The sequence below is a fragment of the Staurois parvus genome, unplaced genomic scaffold (genome assembly GCF_062004578.1).
Source record: "Staurois parvus isolate SC_StPar_1 unplaced genomic scaffold, SC_StPar_1.0 ptg000168l, whole genome shotgun sequence".
Taxonomy (NCBI): domain Eukaryota; kingdom Metazoa; phylum Chordata; class Amphibia; order Anura; family Ranidae; genus Staurois; species Staurois parvus.
In genome coordinates, this window is record NW_028317964.1 from 498,362 (window position 1) to 518,908 (window position 20,547).

The window sequence follows — 20,547 nt, forward strand, 5'->3', positions numbered from 1 at the left end:
TTCAGTCTCCAGGAATGTCAAATGTCCATTTCACATGTTTTGCCAATATTTCAATTGCTCAGCCTATAACATGCGCTTATTAATTCTTCCATCCTCAGTGTCCTCGGTGCATAGTGCAGTCCATCCCCCATATGATGATGTATTGTACCTGGTGCCGGTGCTGTGAGTCTGGATGGTGGCTCCCCTGTTCGGCAGGCTGGTTCAGTGCTTTATACTGAACTGAAACGTCTCCTATAAATATATTGCTGAGACCTTTCCTGTGCAAACTGAAGGAGAACACTAGACCTGCCCATTACACACATTGTCTGAGCTTATCACTACTACTAGACTGCGTGCTTTCACCTTTGGACCTCCTCATATTAGTTCATATATCTATCAGATCATTTGCAGCATACCCACCCCAGCATTTTCCATTTTTTTCCATATATGTGAATATTCACTGTATCCTCTGAAAATCACTTGTTCAGTAAGCCAGTGGTTTCTTTTCCTTGTTATGTTGCTTCCTAGGAAATATTCATCATGAATTGGTAATTATGCTTTTTCCTTGTGTTTATTTGAATTAATATGTGACGTGATCATACTACATATTGCACATTTAAGGCAAAGTGGCAAATTTTCTTGCTAAGTGCTCACCACCTGCTTTTACTAACCTTAGCCCACAGGCAGCTTAACTCTTCAATAAGACACAGAAGGTGAATCCAATGCAAGTTTACTTCAGATAGGTGCAGTCCAGAGGATGAGAATATTTCTAAGACCCATCTCAGCAGTGAACTAACACTGACTGAGGGAACAAGAAAAAACCAGAGAGGGTTCCTGTAGGACTGAAATAACTAGCACTAAATAGAAGAGGAGGAAAGGGGGTCAGAAGAACATAACAAATTACCTTGTAAAAAAGCGGTAGAGGCCCTGAATAACTTCTACATGTCCGCATACATCAAAACAATTGTAACTTGATACAGATCGATAGAACAACAGAAAAGCTCATATAGATGGGATGGAGCATGCAGTGCATGGTGACTGGGTGGCCAATTGCCTTGTCTGTGTAAGCTCCCTGTTGTTGTGCATAAGGAATCCAACCCATTATGACAGAGTTTTTAACTCAGGGAAGCAGCAGCAAACAGGGTGGAGTAGGAGTATGTGGAAGGTCTAAATGGGCAAAGTAATAGGTTCACTTACATTTAGAAACCATTGAACCAAAAATAAAGCTTCCCCAGCACTCCTGTTAGCAGTACAGCATATGGAAAAGTCACTTCTGCAACTTGTGGTCTGTACTCTACTTTAAAATACTGACCTCTATTACAGTGTAATGACTTATTCAAGTATAATTAAAGGTAACACTTTTTTTTAAGTGGAGTGATTTTGGTGGAGTGTTGTTAGAACCCGTCAGGTTTTTATTGCTGTCTGTGCCCCCATTAGGGAGACCCCCCCTCTTTATTTGTCCTGTATACCATTATCATTGAAAGTGACAGTAGAAGAAACCCCACATTTTGGGTTGTCCCCAGAAAAGGACATTAGCCATACCTCATGCTAACGTTCTGATCACCGCTATACCCCATACCAGCGTCCTGATCACCGCCATACCTCATGCTAACGTCCTGATCACCGCCATACCCCATACCAGCGTCCTGATCACCACCATACCTCATGCTAACATTCTGATCACCACCATACCCCATACCAGCATCCTGATCACCGCCATACCTCATGCTAACATCCTGATCACCGCCATACCCCATACCAGCGTCCTGATCACCGCCATACCTCATGCTAACAGCCTGATCACCGCCATACCCCATACCAGCATCCTGATCACCGTCATACCCCATACCAGCATCGTGATCACCGCCATACCTCATGCTAACGTCCTGATCACCGCCATACACCATACCAGCATCCTGATCACCGCCATACCTCATGCTAACGTCCTGATCACCACCATACCCCATACCAGCATCCTGATCAACGCCATACCTCATGCTAACATCCTGATCACCGCCATGCCCCATACCAGCGTCCTGATCACCGTCATACCCCATACCAGCATCGTGATCACCGCCATACCTCATGCTAACGTCCTGATCACCGCCATACCCCATACCAGCATCCTGATCACCACCATACCTCATGCTAACATCCTGATCACCACCATACCCCATACCAGCATCCTGATCACCGCCATATCTCATGCTAACATCCTGATCACCGCCATACCCCATGCTAACGTCCTGATCATCACCATACCCCATACCAGCGTCCTGATCACCGCCATACCCCATACCAGCGTCCTGATCACTGCCATACCCCATACCAGTGTCCTGATCACCGCCATACCTCATGCTAAAGTCCTGATCACCGCCATACCCCATACCAGCGTCCTGATCACCGCCATACCTCATGCTAACGTCCTGATCACCGCCATACCCCATACCAGCATCGTGATCACCGCCATACCTCATGCTAACATCCTGATCACCGCCATACCCCATGCTAACGTCCTGATCACCACCATACCCCATACCAGCGTCCTGATCACCGCCATACCCCATACCAGCGTCCTGATCACTGCCATACCCCATACCAGCGTCCTGATCACTGCCATACCTCATGATAACGTCCTGATCACCGCCATACCTCATACCAGCGTCCTGATCACCGCCATACCTCATGCTAATGTCCTGATCACCACCATACCCCATACCAGCGTCCTGATCACCGCCATACCTCATGCTAATGTCCTGATCACCGCTATACCCCATACCAGCGTCCTGATCACTGCCATACCCCATACCAGCGTCCTGATCACTGCCATACCTCATGCTAACGTCCTGATCACTGCCATACCTCATACCAGTGTCCTGATCACCGCCATACCCCATGCTAACGTCCTGATCACCGCCATACACCATACCAGCATCCTGATCACCGCCATACCTCATGCTAACGTCCTGATCACCGCTATACCCCATACCAGAGTCCTGATCACCACCATACCTCATGCTAACGACCTGATCACCGCCATACCTCATACCAGCGTCCTGATCACCGCCATACCTCATGCTAACATCCTGATCACCACCATACCCCATACCAGCGTCCTGATCACCGCCATACCTCATGCTAACGTCCTGATCACCACTATACCCCATACCAGCGTCCTGATCACTGCCATACCCCATACCAGCGTCCTGATCACTGCCATACCTCATGCTAACGTCCTGATCACCGCCATACCTCATACCAGCGTCCTGATCACCACCATACCCCATGCTAACGTCCTGATCACCGCCATACACCATACCAGCGTCCTGATCACCGCCATACCTCATGCTAATGTCCTGATCACCGCTATACCCCATACCAGCGTCCTGATCACTTCCATATGCCATACCAGTGTCCAGTATTTTAGGGTCTCAACTGATCAATTTTCAAATATATATCCCATAGTTTTTAGACTCTATAACTTTCACACAGACTAAATAATATATACTGTTTTGGGGGGTTTTTTACCCCAAAAATGTATCAGAAAACATTTTGGCCTAAATTTATGAGGAAAAGATTATTCATTTTCAAAATCTTATAACAAAACTAAGAAAAAAAATTTTTTTTTCAAAATTTTCAGTATTTTTTCATTTACATAGCAAAAAAAAACAAACTCAGTGGTGAACTAATACCACCAAAAGAAAGCTATGTCTGTCTCAAAAAATGATAAAAATTTCATATGGGTACAGTGTTGCTCAACTGTGTAATTGTCACTCAAAGTGTGAAAGCTCTGAAAGCTAAAAATTGGCCTGGACTGGAAGGGGATGAAAGTGTCTGGACTTGAAATGGTTAAGCTTCAAAGGCATCAGGAGGAGTGTGTATATATGGTGTGTACATATGTCACATTCTCAGTACTGCCTGCCAAATGCAACCCATTCAACTAAAGGGGGTGCCCCACGGCCATGTATAACGCATGTGGTTGTGGCACGCTGGTACACAGTTTAAGGGGTTAAAACAGGCGGTGAGTAGGCTGAATGTGGATCATCCTTCAGAGGTTATCTCATGTGTCGACAAGCCCTACGTGGTGGATGGCTGTAATTTCTAATTTTATAAACATCATTCACATTGGTAGAAATGTAAATCAATGTGCAAACATTGCATATTTTTATCACTGTACATTGGGGTTCATTTACTAAAGGCATATGGGCTGTTCACTTTCCAAGAGAAGTTGTACTGTACGAGGGAATTCTCGCCACAGCTCAGTGAATGTGATGAAATATCACATTGCAAAAAATACCCAATCACATACAAGAAAAAAAAACAGCATTTTTGCTTACATATGATTGGTTGATGGTAGTCAGTAGAGCTTTGCCTCATTCACTAAGCTCTGCAGCAAATTCCCTTGCAAAGTGCACCTTTCCCCTGTAAAGTAAAGTGCCTTTAGTAAATAAACCACATCATCTCCAGTGTATCTGTGCAGAACAGACTAGACTTGTAATTAATGCCTGTGACCGATGCCCAATATGTATATCTTCTTGACAGCATGCCAACTCTTCCAAGGGTGATGTGCTCCACCATTGTACAGACTGTTACCAGCCTCGACCATTTAATTCCATTCGCTGGCCCATAGAAAACAGATGACCCTTTCCGACATCACTACCTTCAGACTCATCACTGCCATTGCCAAAAGGCATCTTTATGTGCCTCCAAAATAGGTAGGGTCTTTCAGCCCTGGTTCACACTGATGCGGTGCGGAATTTGCAGCATTTTCAGTGCATCAGAATCGCACCCCGTTCATACGAACCACTGCGGGTGTGTATGTTAAGTTAACAACACTCCGAAAGCGGTCCACAAAACACAGTGAGATGTGCAAAATCGGATCACATAGGTGTGAATACCCATACGATCCGATTCTACTGCGGACCATAAAAGGGTTCTGCATCTTTTTGGTGCGGGTGCGGTGCGACTAGAGCCATACAAAATGTATGGCTCCAATCACACCGCATACAAATCGCATGTGATTTGTACAGAAATGCGGTTATTGTGCGAATAACATGGGATTTACCGCACCGCACTGATGTAAATCCGGGCTCAATGGGATCTAGTCTCTTTAAGCTCCTGCTGGCCCATCTGCTAGTTTAAAAGCATAAACAGCCAGAAACAGCAACTGTAAAATCTGAAAATTGCAGAAGTCACATGAAATGATTAAATGTGTATATTTCTTTGTCTGCTAATGAACATTCCATTGTTAAGATATTAGAGTAGAATTACAAAATGCAAATTGGCTGGGCATTTTACAAATGCAGTTGCACTAATTTTCCCCAGGACTTGTAAAAATATGGTAAAGCTCTGCTGATTTTCATCATCCAATCATGTGCCAGCAAAAATGCTGTTTTTTATGTTCCTTTCACCTGACTGGGTATTCTTTGCAAAGTAAAGTTTTACCAAATTTAAATTTATTGACGAAGATGAGTACAACTGCACTTGCAAAGTGCACAGTCTACTTGCCTTTAGGAAATGCATTTCATTGTATTTTAGTAGAATATTATGGAAAATTGGCATGTGTATGGATAGCCTTTGTTGTTTATGACTTTCATTAGGCTTTGGGGTCACTTCACTAAAGGTTACTGCATGTGATAACACTGTCACAAGACTCATTTGCATAAATTATCGCCTGCGGTAACAAAATGTCCAATTCCCCCCCCAAAAATAAAAAAAAATAAAAAAACCATTCTGAGGTATTTAACGCAAAATTTAAAAAACAAAAAAAACAAAACATGCTGTAAGCTGTAAAGTCCAATTCACAAACAGAACAGAAAGTGAAAAAAGATGCGATATTTATCACCAGGTTTTGGTGGCGATATCACATGCAGTATTTTTTCAGATGCAGTGATGGGGTCTCCCCCCAACCCCTAGGGTTCTGGTATGGATATTAAGGGGAATCCCACATCAAAATATTTTTTTTTAAAAATGGCGCGGAGTCCCCCCCAGATCAATACCAGACCCAAAATTCCTTAGGATTGTGAGGGGACCTGCACACCTTTTTTTTTTTTCGGTGTGGGGTACCCCCTAAATCCATACCAGACCTGAAGGCCGTTTTTTGTTAAATTTTGGTGTGGGGTCTTCCTTAAAATCCATACCAGATCCAAAGGGCCTGGTATGGATGGGGGGTTTTTAAGTACCGCATTTTTTACCGCGGTTGCAGGAAAGAAAATTGCATCATCTATGGCGGCTTAAATGCCCCACCCTGCACAACAACCAAACTGTGGAGAACTGACATGTAAGATGCAATGGTGAATGAATAAATGTATGCTTTATTCATCTAAAAACTGGGGGATAATAGGGAATAGAAAAAAATATTTTTACTCGAATTGCAAGGGCAGTTTTTGTTTCTCTACTTTGTCTCAGCCCAGGAATTGCACCATATTGACAATTTAATGTGCTATCATGCTATGTATATTAGCACATTATGAACATTATGACATAAACTGCCCAGGGGCCCCAAGTTGTTTTTTTTTTTTTTTATTGTAGGACTTTACTTCCACTTTAAATTGGGAAAAATGTATGTTGCATGGGATTTAAAAAAAAAAATCAATATAAAATAGTAATACACAAAATCATAGAAAATCCTATGTTTTAAATAACATTGCTGATTGTTTGTACTTTTTTAGATTGCATGTCTAAATTTGACTGACATATTTTATTGCAGAATACTATTTTACTACAATTTTTGTGGAATAGCACATATTTGTAGTCTATTGTCAGTAAATCATAAATAAATATTACAGATGTCCTGTGAGTTTGGTCACTTATCTAGAAAAAAGCCTTAGAGCTTAGTTTTTGAAGCACGCAAAGTACAGCCATCCTTTATCTTCTCACTTTGCTGAGTCAACCCCCATTTGCTAGTCAACATTCTGCCAGTTGAGCTTCTCTTGACTAAAGAGCAACCCTCTTAAACAAATATGCAACAAGCTAATCCTGATTAAATAAAGCTGTAGAAAAGTGCAGCCCATCACCAGCTCTCGGACAAACACTCACCAACTGAAATTGCCCAAAAATAAGAAAATTGGGCTTAAACTGCATGACAAAAAATGTGCACATAGCCCGGGAGCCAGGGTCTTAAGTAGACTCTGCTTGACCCAAGATGTCCACCAAAGTCAAATGGGCCACCAACATCCAATCGGATAGCTGCCCCCTGTTACCCAGGACACCATAGAGAAACTAGGCTTTCCTTGACTTCCTCTCCTGCAATGTCACTGCAGTTGAGCACCATTCATTCGAAGATTTCCCCTCTATTCCTGTTGTGGACAACTCAAATTTTTGCAGTTACTCTCACTTTTATCACTGGTGACATTGGTGATCAAGACAATATCAGAGAGTGAATCTTCCTAATGGGAACACATGGAGCCATCTCCTTATCACACTGTTGTGTTGTGTTTTATGCGACTTTAAGCTGGTTGTTAAGGAGCAGAAGGCTGCCGACATCTTTAACAATTAGTAAACAACATGGATTCTGCAAGACAGAACTGGAGGTAAAAGTAAAGAGTAGGTGGACCATGGTCCATGATGATGCCTTGTGGGAAGGTGAAACGTGTCGGCGTAACTTCCGATCCTGAACGTGTGACATCATATTCAGTGAGCGGAGCTCAAGCTGATGCGGCATTCCACGGCCATCTTTAGCGTGGGCAAAACGATCTGAATTCTACACTTTTGCCAGTTCTTCACTGCCAATGCTGATCAACTGTGTCTGCCTAGCTGGAATTGTCAGAAGGGCTATTGGAATAAGTTTAAAGGAGTCTTAATTTATTTATAAAAAGGCTTTATATTCAGTTTCAAAATGTGAGTGCATTTGGAACATCACCTGATTATTAAAAGTTTTTATACAGTGTTACACTATTTTGGTATCCTTTATTTTGCATTTTTTATCCATCCATCCATGAGAGTGAATTTGAGGGAAAATTAAGGAGGAATTATTAGCAGTTGCTTGGGAGTTACAAGCTGGTCACAAATCCATCGAATTACCCTTACTCGTCATACAAGCTGGTCACAAATCCATCGAATTACCCTTACTCGTCATACAAGCTGGTCACAAATCCATCGAATTACCCTTATCTGTCCATCCATGAGTGAGAAGTTAAAAGCGGTGATTTGGGAGGCATGTGAACTCATGGAAATTGGTTTTTAAGCCACCTTATGTGAGTGTAAGGAAAGTTTTTTTTATTGAAATTTCCATTTGATCATCATACAGTATTATACTATTGGCATTTTTTCTTTTATATTTTATATTGTCCTATGTGGAAATATCTGGGAAGGAAAGTCAGTGATTAATCTGAGGATACCACACTTCACCTGCATGCTTGTTTTTTGTCTCTTAAAGCTATATAAGCTCGATAATTCACAGTATTTGGTGAATGTGGAACAAATGTTTTTTCACTGAGGATGTGATCACACTGGAAAATTTATGAAGTTTGCGTTAAAGTTTTATATATTTTTTGTCACACATTTTTGGGGCATTGGACTTTAATTTGGGACTTTTGCTTGTTGGACTTTAATATATATATTTAATTTTTCACATTTTTTATTATTCAAATTATTTGCGCTGTGTCACTTTATATGTACATAAGTGTAGTGTTGACCAGATGTATCATTACTGAGTTTTTTAGTCTGGATTTAAGTTGGATATTGTTGTGATGAAGAAGGAAAAACCCTGGGTCCTTTGAAATGGAGTGGTCTGTGATTTTTTGGACAAGTATACATACTTCTGTCCAGAAGGCATATAGGGCTGGAAAGGAGTAAAAGTTGTTGGTCACTTGCGTGACTTCAAAGTTGCACGATTTCCAGCTCAATTTTGGAGCGTGACTTTGATGCGATTTGATATGACTTTACACTCTCTGGATCGAAGTCACAAGGATCACTTTTTATTTTTTAGCGAGATAGATGAAATATAGGATTGGATTTTATGTATTATTGAAGGGAAAGTTTACATAATAGGTTATTTTGCACTTTATATAAGCTGATGTTATATATGATATTGTATTTGTAAAATTTTGGGAACATTGCACTTTCATAAGAATGGGATATATATAATAGATAGTTGGATGTGTTGAGAGTAAAGGTAGCGATGTTCCATATTCGTTATTCCACATCAAAAATCACATCAAAGTAGTGCAGGTATCTTTTTAAAGTCACACTGACGAGTGCCATTGAAGAGAATGAGCTGAGGCTTGTCATGCAACTTTGAAGTCCAAAGTCGCATGACAAGTTGCACAAGTGTGAATGGAGCCTTACAGAATTTTACACTCACCAGGTAATAGGTGTTCATTGACACTCGATACCTGAAGCAACTATGTTTAATAAATGGCAAATTCTTTCAGTATCACTAGATTTTCAATACAAAAATACAAAAGATTGTCACCGCGTAGCAACCCTAATATAAAGCTAGCTAGCACAGAACTGTGATTCACACACAATAACCAAAAACCTAATAAATCAAAATGTGCAGCTCTTTAAAAATATTTAAAAGCTAAACTTATATATTTCTTCATCAAGTACTGCATAAGAAATAAACCACCTTATGCACACAGGTGAAAGGTAATAAACATGCACATAAAACAAATACATAATTATACTTGACAAATGTGAAAAAAACAAACAGCAAATCTTAAAGCCCACTGCACTTCATACCCTATGTAAGTCCAATAAATTCTAATGATGTGTACTTTATTTTTGATTATTTTTTATTTATTTCAGGTATTTATATAGTGATGTCAATTTACACAGCGCTTTACATATATATTGTACATTCACATCAGTCTCTAACCCTCAAGGGTGTACAATCTAAGGTCCCTAACTCACATTCATACATACACATATTAGGGACAATTTAGACAGGACCCAATTAACCTACCAGCATGTCTTTGAAGTGTGGGAGGAAACTGGAATACCTAGAGGAAAGCCATGCAGACACAAGGAGAACATGCAAATTCCAGGCAGGTGGTGCCATGGCTGGGATTTGAACCAATGACCCTAGTAGTGCCAGGCACAAGTGCTAACCATTGTGCTGCCCCTACTTGTGGTGCACATACCTTTGGCAATCCACAATATATTTAGTGCAAAATATAATATTGCGTAATCACACCTCTTCAACAAGAAAACTGTGATAAAGATAGGCTTTTCCAAGCGCACCACCTCAAACCATGCATTTCTAAATTGTATATACTATATATGCTCACCCAACTATAGATCTCAAGATTATAAGAGGTCTAAACAAGCCTGATGGAAAATTTCAAGATGCACCACACACATACAATCCTTATCCTGTGTAGGAATCTGATGATATGAGGTGATGAGGGTGCGCAAGAGCACAGTTCCCAGCCAAGCAACCTGAATAGTGAGACAAGGACTGGAGGGGCCGAAAGAAATACACAAGTGCCAAGGTGTTGCCGCTGTGAGCAGGAACTTGAGAGCGCTGGTATCTGACGAGCAACAGTACAGCTGGTTATGTACTGAAGTAGCACCAAGTTCAGTGGATGGCATACACCAGGACCTACACACAATCAGAATCAGGAACAGGCAGGGGTCGGCAACAATCGGACAGCGAGGTACAGAGACACTAGGCAGAAGCAGGGGTGGACTGACCATTTGGAAACTCGGGCACTGCCCGAGGGCCTGGGGTCAGTAGAGGGCCCCATGAGATGCCCCTGGTACCTTTTTCATAGGCATTTTTGAGTTTGGGCAAGGACACAGGGGCATCATGATGCCCTATTGCCCAGGGGCCCCATGAGTTGTCAGTCCGCCCCTGGGCAGAAGCATAGTCAGTAGTCCAGCCTGGGGTCAGTAGTGGAGGCAGATAGCAGACATGAGCAGGTAAAGATAATACAAGAGCAGTCAGAGCAGGAGCTGGGTCGGTAACAGGATCATGGATGCACATCGAGACTTGGTCACAGGGTGCAGACTGAAGACCATACTGCACAGGGTCAGTGCAGGATTCTGGTTTGAATAGGCAGTGCGTGTGCGCATACATGCGGACAAACAAGCAGTATGTCTTCTGTGCTTATGCCCATGCACATGTGCATTAACCACACAGCAAGTCCTACCCCGACAGCTGGTACCACATTCCTGACACTGAACTTGATATCTCTCTTTGGGTTAGGGGGGCTTTCATCATGATCGGCAGTATCACCCTTTCACTTCCCCTCAATAAAAAAAGAAGAGAAACCATCTAGTGCTCTCCGCTTATATATTTTTTATTAAAAAACAAAGCATCAAATTTACTCAAGCACATACACAGTTAACCAAACATTTCTTAGCATTAATCAGTGTCAGAAACATCAGAACCACTGATTACCAGACTCCAAGTGGCTTGACATAGAAGAGCCTTTTGTAGCATGATGATGTCACAGGGCAGGCTCCATCTTACATACCGTACATCCTGTGCAGGACTTCATTAGAGGTTATTGATGTATTTGTTTTCTGTGTATTTTTATTACCTTTTATACATGTGCATTAGGGGGTTTATTGATTACACTTGCTGAAATAATTTATAAATTACGTTTTTTATTATTTTTAAGCGCTGCACATTTGAATTTATTAGATCACTAGATTTTCAATATGTGTGATCTTTTCTTACCTATACCTAGTGTGTATCACAAATTATCTTGTACCATTATTTGTGTCTCTAGTAGTTCATAATAATAATGAGGCAATTTATTACCTTGCAGTGTTTAAAAAATTGGTAAAGGCCTACAAAGGATAATGACATAACCAGCTTGTGGAATCAGCAAATTGGAGATAAGAAGAAAAAAAACTACAATAAGAATAAGTAGCAGATGGGATTAAAAAATTGAGTAAAACTGGATTTCTTGGCATTCTGGATGTGGAAATATGGCTATGGTACACTACAAGTGTTTATGGCACGCAAATGGTAGCCCTTAAATGGATGCAGTCCACTGCTCCAACCTTAACTTAGCAGAAAGCAGCTGTCAGTCTAATAACACTGTTCAACAAATTTTTATTTTTTGCCAGTTTTGGAAACAAATGGATCCATTTCTTAATGAATTTCACATTCTGAGTTCAAATAGAACAATGAAATTTGTCAATTGGCTCTAGTTTTTCTGTAAACGGAAAGTTTTCTACTATAGGCGTAATGACTACATAATGCACAATAATTATATAGATAGATGTCTTTCCACAAATATAAAGCAAGTGATATTGACTACATAACAAAGCCTAAATGGCATAATATATTGCATAGGATTACCAAGAAAAATTATAGCCATAAGCTAAGTTGAATCATTTTAATACTTCTCACTAGTTTTGTCTTCAGTTTGTGTCGGTTTTGCTTCTCTTGGCTTTTCCCTTGTATTCGAGGAAAGGGCTATCTCTTACAACTGCACGTGACTACACGCTTCAGGTTCTTCCTCACTTGACTCAACCACGAAGGATTCTGGTGCTTTAGGAATTGGTAGCCCCTCTCCATGAGGAACTGGACGTATTGCCGATGGAATATTTGGAAAGTGCACAGATAACTTTTTCTTCTTATTTAGCCCTTTTACAATTGGAGGCACCATACAAAAGTAACAATTACTAACATGATCTGTTGGCTCTCTCCAAATCATTGGCACAGCGAAAGGCATAGATGCCTTTTTTCCATTCAACCATTGCTCCAGTGCCGTCCCACAAGAATTGCAGCATATATGTGGTGCCCAGTTCTTGTCCTGGTCTCCCATCTTGCAGCCAAAATACAAAAAGTTGTAGGCTTTCTTAATCATTCCTGTTATCCTCCTTTTTTGTGAGATAAAAGTTATTTCACCGCAGATATAGCAGAAATTATCTGCTTTATTCACACAAGTTCGAGGCATTACTGAGTAGCCTATATAAGCATAAAACGAAATGTAAAGACGCTGTCGAACTACAATCAGCTACAGATACTGCAGCTTTTATGCAGTGAAGTGATGCAATTAAAGGCTAATATTGCATCATCTCAGTATACATGCAATTTTCTATTGGTCACCAGTATCAATTGCGCAATATGCAGCTGAAGTTGCATCATAATTTTGAATGGCTTACGTCATTAGATGGGTGAATATATCATGGAAACTAGAGCCAATCAACATTTTCTAGGGTCATTTTCGTTTTCAGCACCCCAAAATTATGTAAGATTAGCTAATTTTATGCCCAAAACTTTTTACCTGTTGAACAGTGTAATTCAACATGAGAAGATTATTTCTGATGATATAAATTGTCCCTAAACATCAAAACATTTTGGACACCTGGAGTAAATAAACACTCACTGTCAATACAGTATTCAGTAAATGTAAATAACCTCCCAGATAAATGAGGGGGCATGTAGAGCTATTCACCCTGAGGTCATCACCAGGGGCGGACTGACAACTCATGGGGCCCCCGGGCAATAGGGGATCATGAGGCCCCTGTGTCCTTGCCCAAACTCAAAAAAGCCTATGAAAAAGGTACCAGGGGCATCTCATGGGGCCCCTTACTGACCCCGGGCCCTTCGGGCAGTGCCCGAGTTTCCAAATGGTCAGTCCGCCCCTGGTCATCACAGAGGACAAGGGGGAACTCTTTAAGTCAGGAGGAAAATACATTTAATCTCCAAACATGGAAAGGTTTCTTCACAGTGAGAGCTGTGAAAATCTGGAATAGACTCCCTCAAGAGTTGGTTCTGACCAGCTCAGTGGATTGCTTTATAAAAGGGCTGAATTGTTTCTTGGATACACAGAATATATCTGGATATAACATTTATAGGCAAAGTTGATCCAGAGCATATCTGATTGCCTCTCGGGGGATCATGAAGGAATTTTTTTCCAAGCAGGAGCAAATTAGATCATGCTTTGCTGAGTTTTTTTGCCTTCCTATGGATCAACTGTGGGTGTAGGATTATAACTTTTTTTTTTCTGTGGTTGAACTGAATGGACTTTTGTCTTTTTTCAGCCTAACTATGTAACTATGTAACCCAGTGGGCAGTGGCATTGTGTGATATTTGCATTGTAACTATTACTTTTCATTGAGGAGGCATAAGAGACAGGATTGTTTTTTATGGATTTTGCATTATTTTTGTGACTGTTTATTGCCATGCTTTTAACATAACCAAGTAGCACTGTATACCTTTGTATGATTGACAACCCTGTCTATGTGTTGCAATAGAGTTTTGAAAATTAATAGTATTTGCAATAGAGTTTTAAAAAAAATCACAATAAAACTGGCCAGTTTGGGTATATATTATGCATCTAGAAAAATGTTCAGTTTATCAATATAGTTGACACACATGGGCCTTAATATAGCAGGGGGCAGTTGCTGCTAGCCACCGGACAAGACACAGTCTACTATACTCTCTGCCTGCTGTTGTGTCCAGTAGTTTGGGATGCAGATTTTCCCATTTACTTGCATTAGGCATCTTTTGTACATGCAGCATAGTTTCCAATACCCTGTATTGTGCCACACCTGAAGCTGTCCTTGTGCAGTGTATGTGCAAGTCTTCATTGACGTTTAGATGATTACCTTGTAGTATCTTTGTATTGGGCTATTATTCAGGGAGGAATTTCCCCCTTATCTGTAACATAAGGAAAGAGGGGAGAATACAACCTTTTATTTATGTTACAGATAAGGGAAAATTCTTAACCTTCTTTCTTGAAGAAGCGGCGATGACCTGTGAAACGTGTTGAATGTGGATTGTGGATAGACATCCCTAATTCTTTGTTTATCTGAATTGTTCATTTACATTATGTTTTGATCCGTATATATGAAGAATGTGATCTGTAACTCCTGCAACATGTTTTGATGGAATTTAATGTTGAGTTTTAATTGTCATAATAAAAATATTTGATGTTTTTTACAAAAATTTAGAATAATTCTGGTAACTTAAAGTGATGCTGAAGCTAAAAACGTCTTTTTACTTTAATGTATTCTTTGCATTAAGGTAAAAAATGTTTTTTATTTTTCTGTCCTCCCCCTTCCCTGTGTGAAGGGGAAGAGCTGGGGGAAGTGATCAGTGCTGTGCACGGCTGCATCTTTTCTCCCCTCTCTTTCTCTTCAAACAGGGACTCAATATATTGCAGCTTAAAAACGGAGGCTGCATTCATTTTCTTTTTTCAGGCTTTGTTCCTCTTATTTTGATCTGATGATCTTGCTAGTAACACACTTCCTGCCTTAGGGTGTCTACAGTTAGTCTGGATGGAAGAGCAAAGGAGCCACCATTAAAGTGTTACTAAACCCACAACATTAAAATCAGTCTGTATACACAGTAAAGCATGCTTGTTATACTCACTGTGGAACCTAAGGGGTTAATCCTCTGCATTTTGTAAAAAACGCTGTTTGATCCTGTCTTCTCTGATCCTCCCCTTCTTCCAGTGTCCCCCTCTTATCCCTGATAAAACATATTGTAAGGAGTCACTCTGCACATGCTCAGATTGGAGTGCATTGCTAGAGAGGTACTTTTTTCCCTTGGGAGAATGCATGTAATCAGCACAGGGCTGTCAGGGTTCCTAAATACAATAAAGAATGTAGTGCTACACCCAAAAAAAAATATATGCACACTTAAATAAAAAAAAATATATAATAAAAGAAAAAATGTGAAATCACAAAATCTCATAAGAAATATATATATATATATATATATATATATATATAAGTGTGACAGTGATATCAATTAATAATAATTAGTGCCCATAAATCATGAAATCCACACAATGCAATAAATAGCTCAAAACAAGTGAAAAAACATTTCCATATATATATGTATATATAACCCGCATACACATATATATAATTATAATCACACGTGCCTCTTGTGAAGTGAAACGACCATTAAAATAGTACAAACAACAGTGCTCTCAAAGTCCAATAAATGTTGCTGGTGACCGAAGAAAAAACAGTGCTTCCAATAACTACTGTTAGTGACCATAAGCAAAACTCATGCAGATCTCTGAGTGCATATAAATCTGACAATCCGACCACCATCTGGATAAGCCTCTCACCTCATCTCTTCGACCCTTGCGGATCAAAGAGCAGTTGTGGATCCCCCTCACGGATCCTTCAAGATAACTATCACTCCAAAGGTTTCTCTCTCAGAAATAAATATTCCCACTCTGGCTCTTCTCCAGGAAAGTATTGCAGCATCAATCTCTCAAATGAGACAAAATGAATCCACCCATAGTGCAGTATATTTTATTTGTTACATAGGGACAGATAACATTAAGCTATTTCACTTACGTATCAGCCAGTCCAAAACCTCATGCTTTCGGATGAGGATATGTATGTATGGGTGTACAGCTGAATACACAGGTGTACCAAGATGGCCACCACGCCGGAAATACGTCACCACGTCAAGCCGACGCGTTGCGTCACAATGTCATGTGACTTCCTCAGGGCTGTCTGTGTATTCAGCTGTACACCCATACATACATACCCTCATCCGAAAGCATGAGGTTTTGGACTGGCTTATACGTAAGTGAAATAGCTTAATGTTATCTGTCTCTATGTAACAAATAAAATATACTGCACTATGGGAGGATTCATTTTGTCTCATTTGAGAGATTGATGCTGCAATACTTTCCTGGAGAAGAGCCAGAGTGGGAATATTTATTTCTGAGAGAGCAACCTTTGGAGTGATAGTTATCTTGGAGGATCCGTGAGGGGGATCCACAACTGCTCTTTGATCCGCAAGGGTCGAAGAGAGATGAGGTGAGAGGCTTATCCAGATGGTGGTCGGATTGTCAGATTTATATGCACTCAGAGATCTGCACGAGTTTTGCTTATGGTCATTAACAGTAGTTATTGGAAGCACTGTTTTTTCTTCGGTCACCAGCAACATTTATTGGACTTTGAGAGCACTGTTGTTTGTACTATTTTAATGGTCGTTTCACTTCACAAGAGGCACGTGTGATTATAATTATATATATGTGTATGCGGGTTATATATACATATATATATGGAAATGTTTTTTCACTTGTTTTGAGCTATTTATTTCATTGTGTGGATTTCATGATTTATGGGCACTAATTATTATTAATTGATATCACTGTCACACTTATATATATATATATTTCTTATGTGATTTTGTGATTTCACATTTTTTCTTTTATTATATATTTTTTTTTATTTAAGTGTGCATATATTTTTTTTTGGGTGTAGCGCTACATTCTTTATTGTATTTATTTATCACAATCACTGGTATATGATTTAATGTTAGCAGCTTCCCCTGGGATTTATATATATTTTCATTTAGTTTAAACACTTGGGAGCGCAGGAGGTTCACACCACTACTGTCAGGGTTCCTGCATCTTGCTAGAGCAGAAAAAACCTCCTCCTACAAGCTTTAACCAGTGCTTGGCTGCAGACTGATAGAAGTCACAAGACTGCTCTAAGTGCTGATGAGAAAAGGTATTTAGCAGTTTACATTTTGTTTAAATAATTGCATTTCCATGTTCTGTGTACTGCGGGAGACCAGATATAGTGAATGCCAAGTCCTGGGTTTAGGAACACATTAAGGCTGGTAAACACATTCAGTTTTTTTTTTTGTTCAACCCAGGGGGCTGAATGAAAAAAACTGAGAGATTGTTATACTGAGTGATGTTAGTGCAGCGATCTCTCCCACTGTGCCTTTTTGTTCTGCTCCTGCTAATGGCAATGAGCTTTGATCAGATGCTGGTTTTCCAGCATGCCCCTTTGACAAAAGCTGGTCCTTAGACCTGCTTCTGTTGGAAGGACAGCTGTACACATGGTCCAAATGTCAGCCGGCTCAGCAGGAACATATGGTGCCTGAAGAATATTCGGACAGTGTGTACCCAGCTTTAGACAGCATTGTCAGTTTTGGGAAGAGGGGATTGTTAGATGTACTAGCAGACTTAGATACACTAACAAATAAATGCTGAACTCCAGCTAACACTTTATAAGCAGTTACAGAAACAGTTTTTTACCTTTTTTTACATAAAGAATAAAAGCCGACCTTTGTAAGCACTACTGTGAGTGATAAACAGTTTGTCTCAATCTTCTAACTGCCACTTTTGCTGGAAAGCTTGATCTGTTAAAGGAAGCTGAAAAATAACAGGCTTGCTGCCCAGAACACCAGGTGAAAAAAAAGCCTAAAAAAAAACGAATGCAACCATTATATCTAAGTATTAGTAATGGCTGCAATAAAATAAAATTGTTATTTTTAATATGGCTGTTATGGCTGTGTCTCATTCATATATTTATATATATATATATATATATATATATATATATATACACACACACACACACAGGTGAAACTCGAAAAATTAGAATATCATGCAAAAGTTAATTTATTTCAGTAATGCAACTTAAAAGGTAAAACTAATATATGAAATAGAGTCATTACATGCAAAGCAAGATAGTTCAAGCCGTGATTTGTCATAATTGTGAGGATTATGGCTTACAGCTCATGAAAACCCCAAATCCACAATCTCATAAAATTAGAATATTACATGCAATCAATAAAACAAGGATTGTACATAGAACAATATCGGACCTCTGAAAAGTATAAGCATGCATATGTACTCAGTACTTGGTTTGGGCCCCTTTTGCAGCAATTACTGCCTCAATGCGGCGTGGCATGGAAGCTATCCGCCTGTGGCACTGCTGAGGTGTTATGGAAGACCAGGATGCTTCAATAGCGGCCTTCAGCTCTTCTGCATTGTTCGGTCTCATGTCTCTCATCTTTCTCTTGGCAATGCCCCATAGATTCTCTATGGGGTTCAGGTCAGGCGAGTTTGCTGGCCAATCAAGCACAGCAATCCCACGGACATTGAACCAGGTTTTGGTGCATTTGGCGGTGTGGGCAGGTGCCAAGTCCTGCTGGAAAATGAAGTCAGCATCCCCATAAAGCTCATCTGCAGAAGGAAGCATGAAGTGCTCCAAAATCTCCTGGTAGACGGCTGCGTTGACCCTGGACTTAATGAAGCACAGTGGACCAACACCAGCAGATGACATGGCTCCCCAAATCAACACAGACTCTTGGAAACTTCACACTGGACTTCAAGTATCTTGCAGTGTGTGCCTCTCCATTCTTCCTCCATACTCTGGGTCCTTGATTTCCAAATAAGATGCAAAAGTTGCTCTCATCAGAAAAGAGGACTTTGGGCCACTGAGCAACAGACCAGGTCTGTTTTTCTTTAGCCCAGTTAAGACGCTTCTGACGTTGTTTGTTGTTCAGGAGCGGCTTGACAAGAGGAATACAACATTTGAAGCTCATGTCCAGGATCCGTCTGTGTGTGGTGGCTCTTGATGCACTGATTCCAGTCTCAGTCTACTCCTTGTGAAAGTCTCCAACACTTTTGAATGGATTTTCCCTGACAATCCTCTCCAGGCTGCGGTCATCCCTGCTGCTTGTGCACCTTTTTCTTCCACACTTTTCCCTTTTCCCACATAATTTTCTATTAATGTGCTTTGATACAGCACTTTGGGAACATCCAACTTCTTTTGCAATTACCTTTTGAGGCTTTCCCTCCTTATGGAGGGTGTCAATGATGGTTTTCTGCACAACTGTCAGGTCAGCAGTCTTTTCCATGATTGTGATTCCTACTGAACAAGACTGAGAGACCATTTAAAGGCTCAGGAACCCTTTGCAGGTGTTATGGCTTAATTAGCTGATTAGAGTGGGACACTTTGAGCCTAGAATATTGCACCTTTTCACAATATTCTCATTTTTTGAGATTGTGGATTTGGGGTTTTCATGAGCTGTAAGCCATAATCATCACAATTATTGCAAATCACGGCTTGAAATATCTTTCTTTGCATGTAATAAGTCTATCTCATATATTAGTTTCACCTTTTAAGTTGCATTACTGAAATAAATGAACTTTTGCATGATATTCTAATTTTTTGAGTTTCATCTGTATAAGGTTAACCAATTTTCGCATGGCCAATAGAAAAATGATGGCTGAGCAGGACTTTTGTCGATCCAGATGGGCGTCATATGCCATTCTCCCGGATCACAAGCTCGAGATCTGTCACTGGCTGTGTCCATGGGACACAGCTGATGACCAATCTGTGTATCGGCACAGCAGGTCACATGACAATTGTAAACAATGGATGCCTTCCTTTCATGCTATCCATTCTATACAATTGTGTTGCTAGCTGTGATTGGTCACAGTGACCACATGGTACAGACTGGGATGATCACTTCCCCAGAGTAGTACAATGTTACTATGGTAACATTATATTACTCTGGTCACAGTGTTTTATTAAAATAATCATAAAAAAAAGAAAAATGTAATAGAAAAAATTGAGAACATTTATTTATTTATTTTCACACTGTCACCAGTCAGTGTCCCTGATCACTGCCACACCAGTTATATGATGACTCTGTAGTGTTCTGGAGACAAAAAAAAAAAAATTCTTTATTTTCCCAAAAAATTCTGACAAAAATTACAACTTCAAAAAAGTCTTTGTGACTCTTACTAAATGCTACAGACTGTCTACTTTCCGAAAAGGGGTAATTTGGGGGATATCTCTATCATCCTGACATGTCTGGGCCTTAGGTAATAAGATCGGCCGTCAGTACATCAGGATTGATCGATTTTCAGACATATA

The 20,547-nt window shown here is 40.3% G+C and overlaps 1 protein-coding gene across 1 annotated transcript in view; it reads right to left on the reverse strand.

Moving 5' to 3' along the window:
- The window catches only part of CKMT1A (creatine kinase, mitochondrial 1A), a 70,867-nt gene extending 70,576 nt beyond the window's left edge, over positions 1 to 291 (reverse strand). Inside the window, exon 1 of the mRNA XM_089676361.1 lies at positions 149 to 291. The gene's annotated coding sequence lies outside the window, so the exon portion shown is untranslated. The remainder of the gene's footprint in view (positions 1 to 148) is intronic.
- Positions 292 to 20,547: the final 20,256 nt, after the last annotated feature.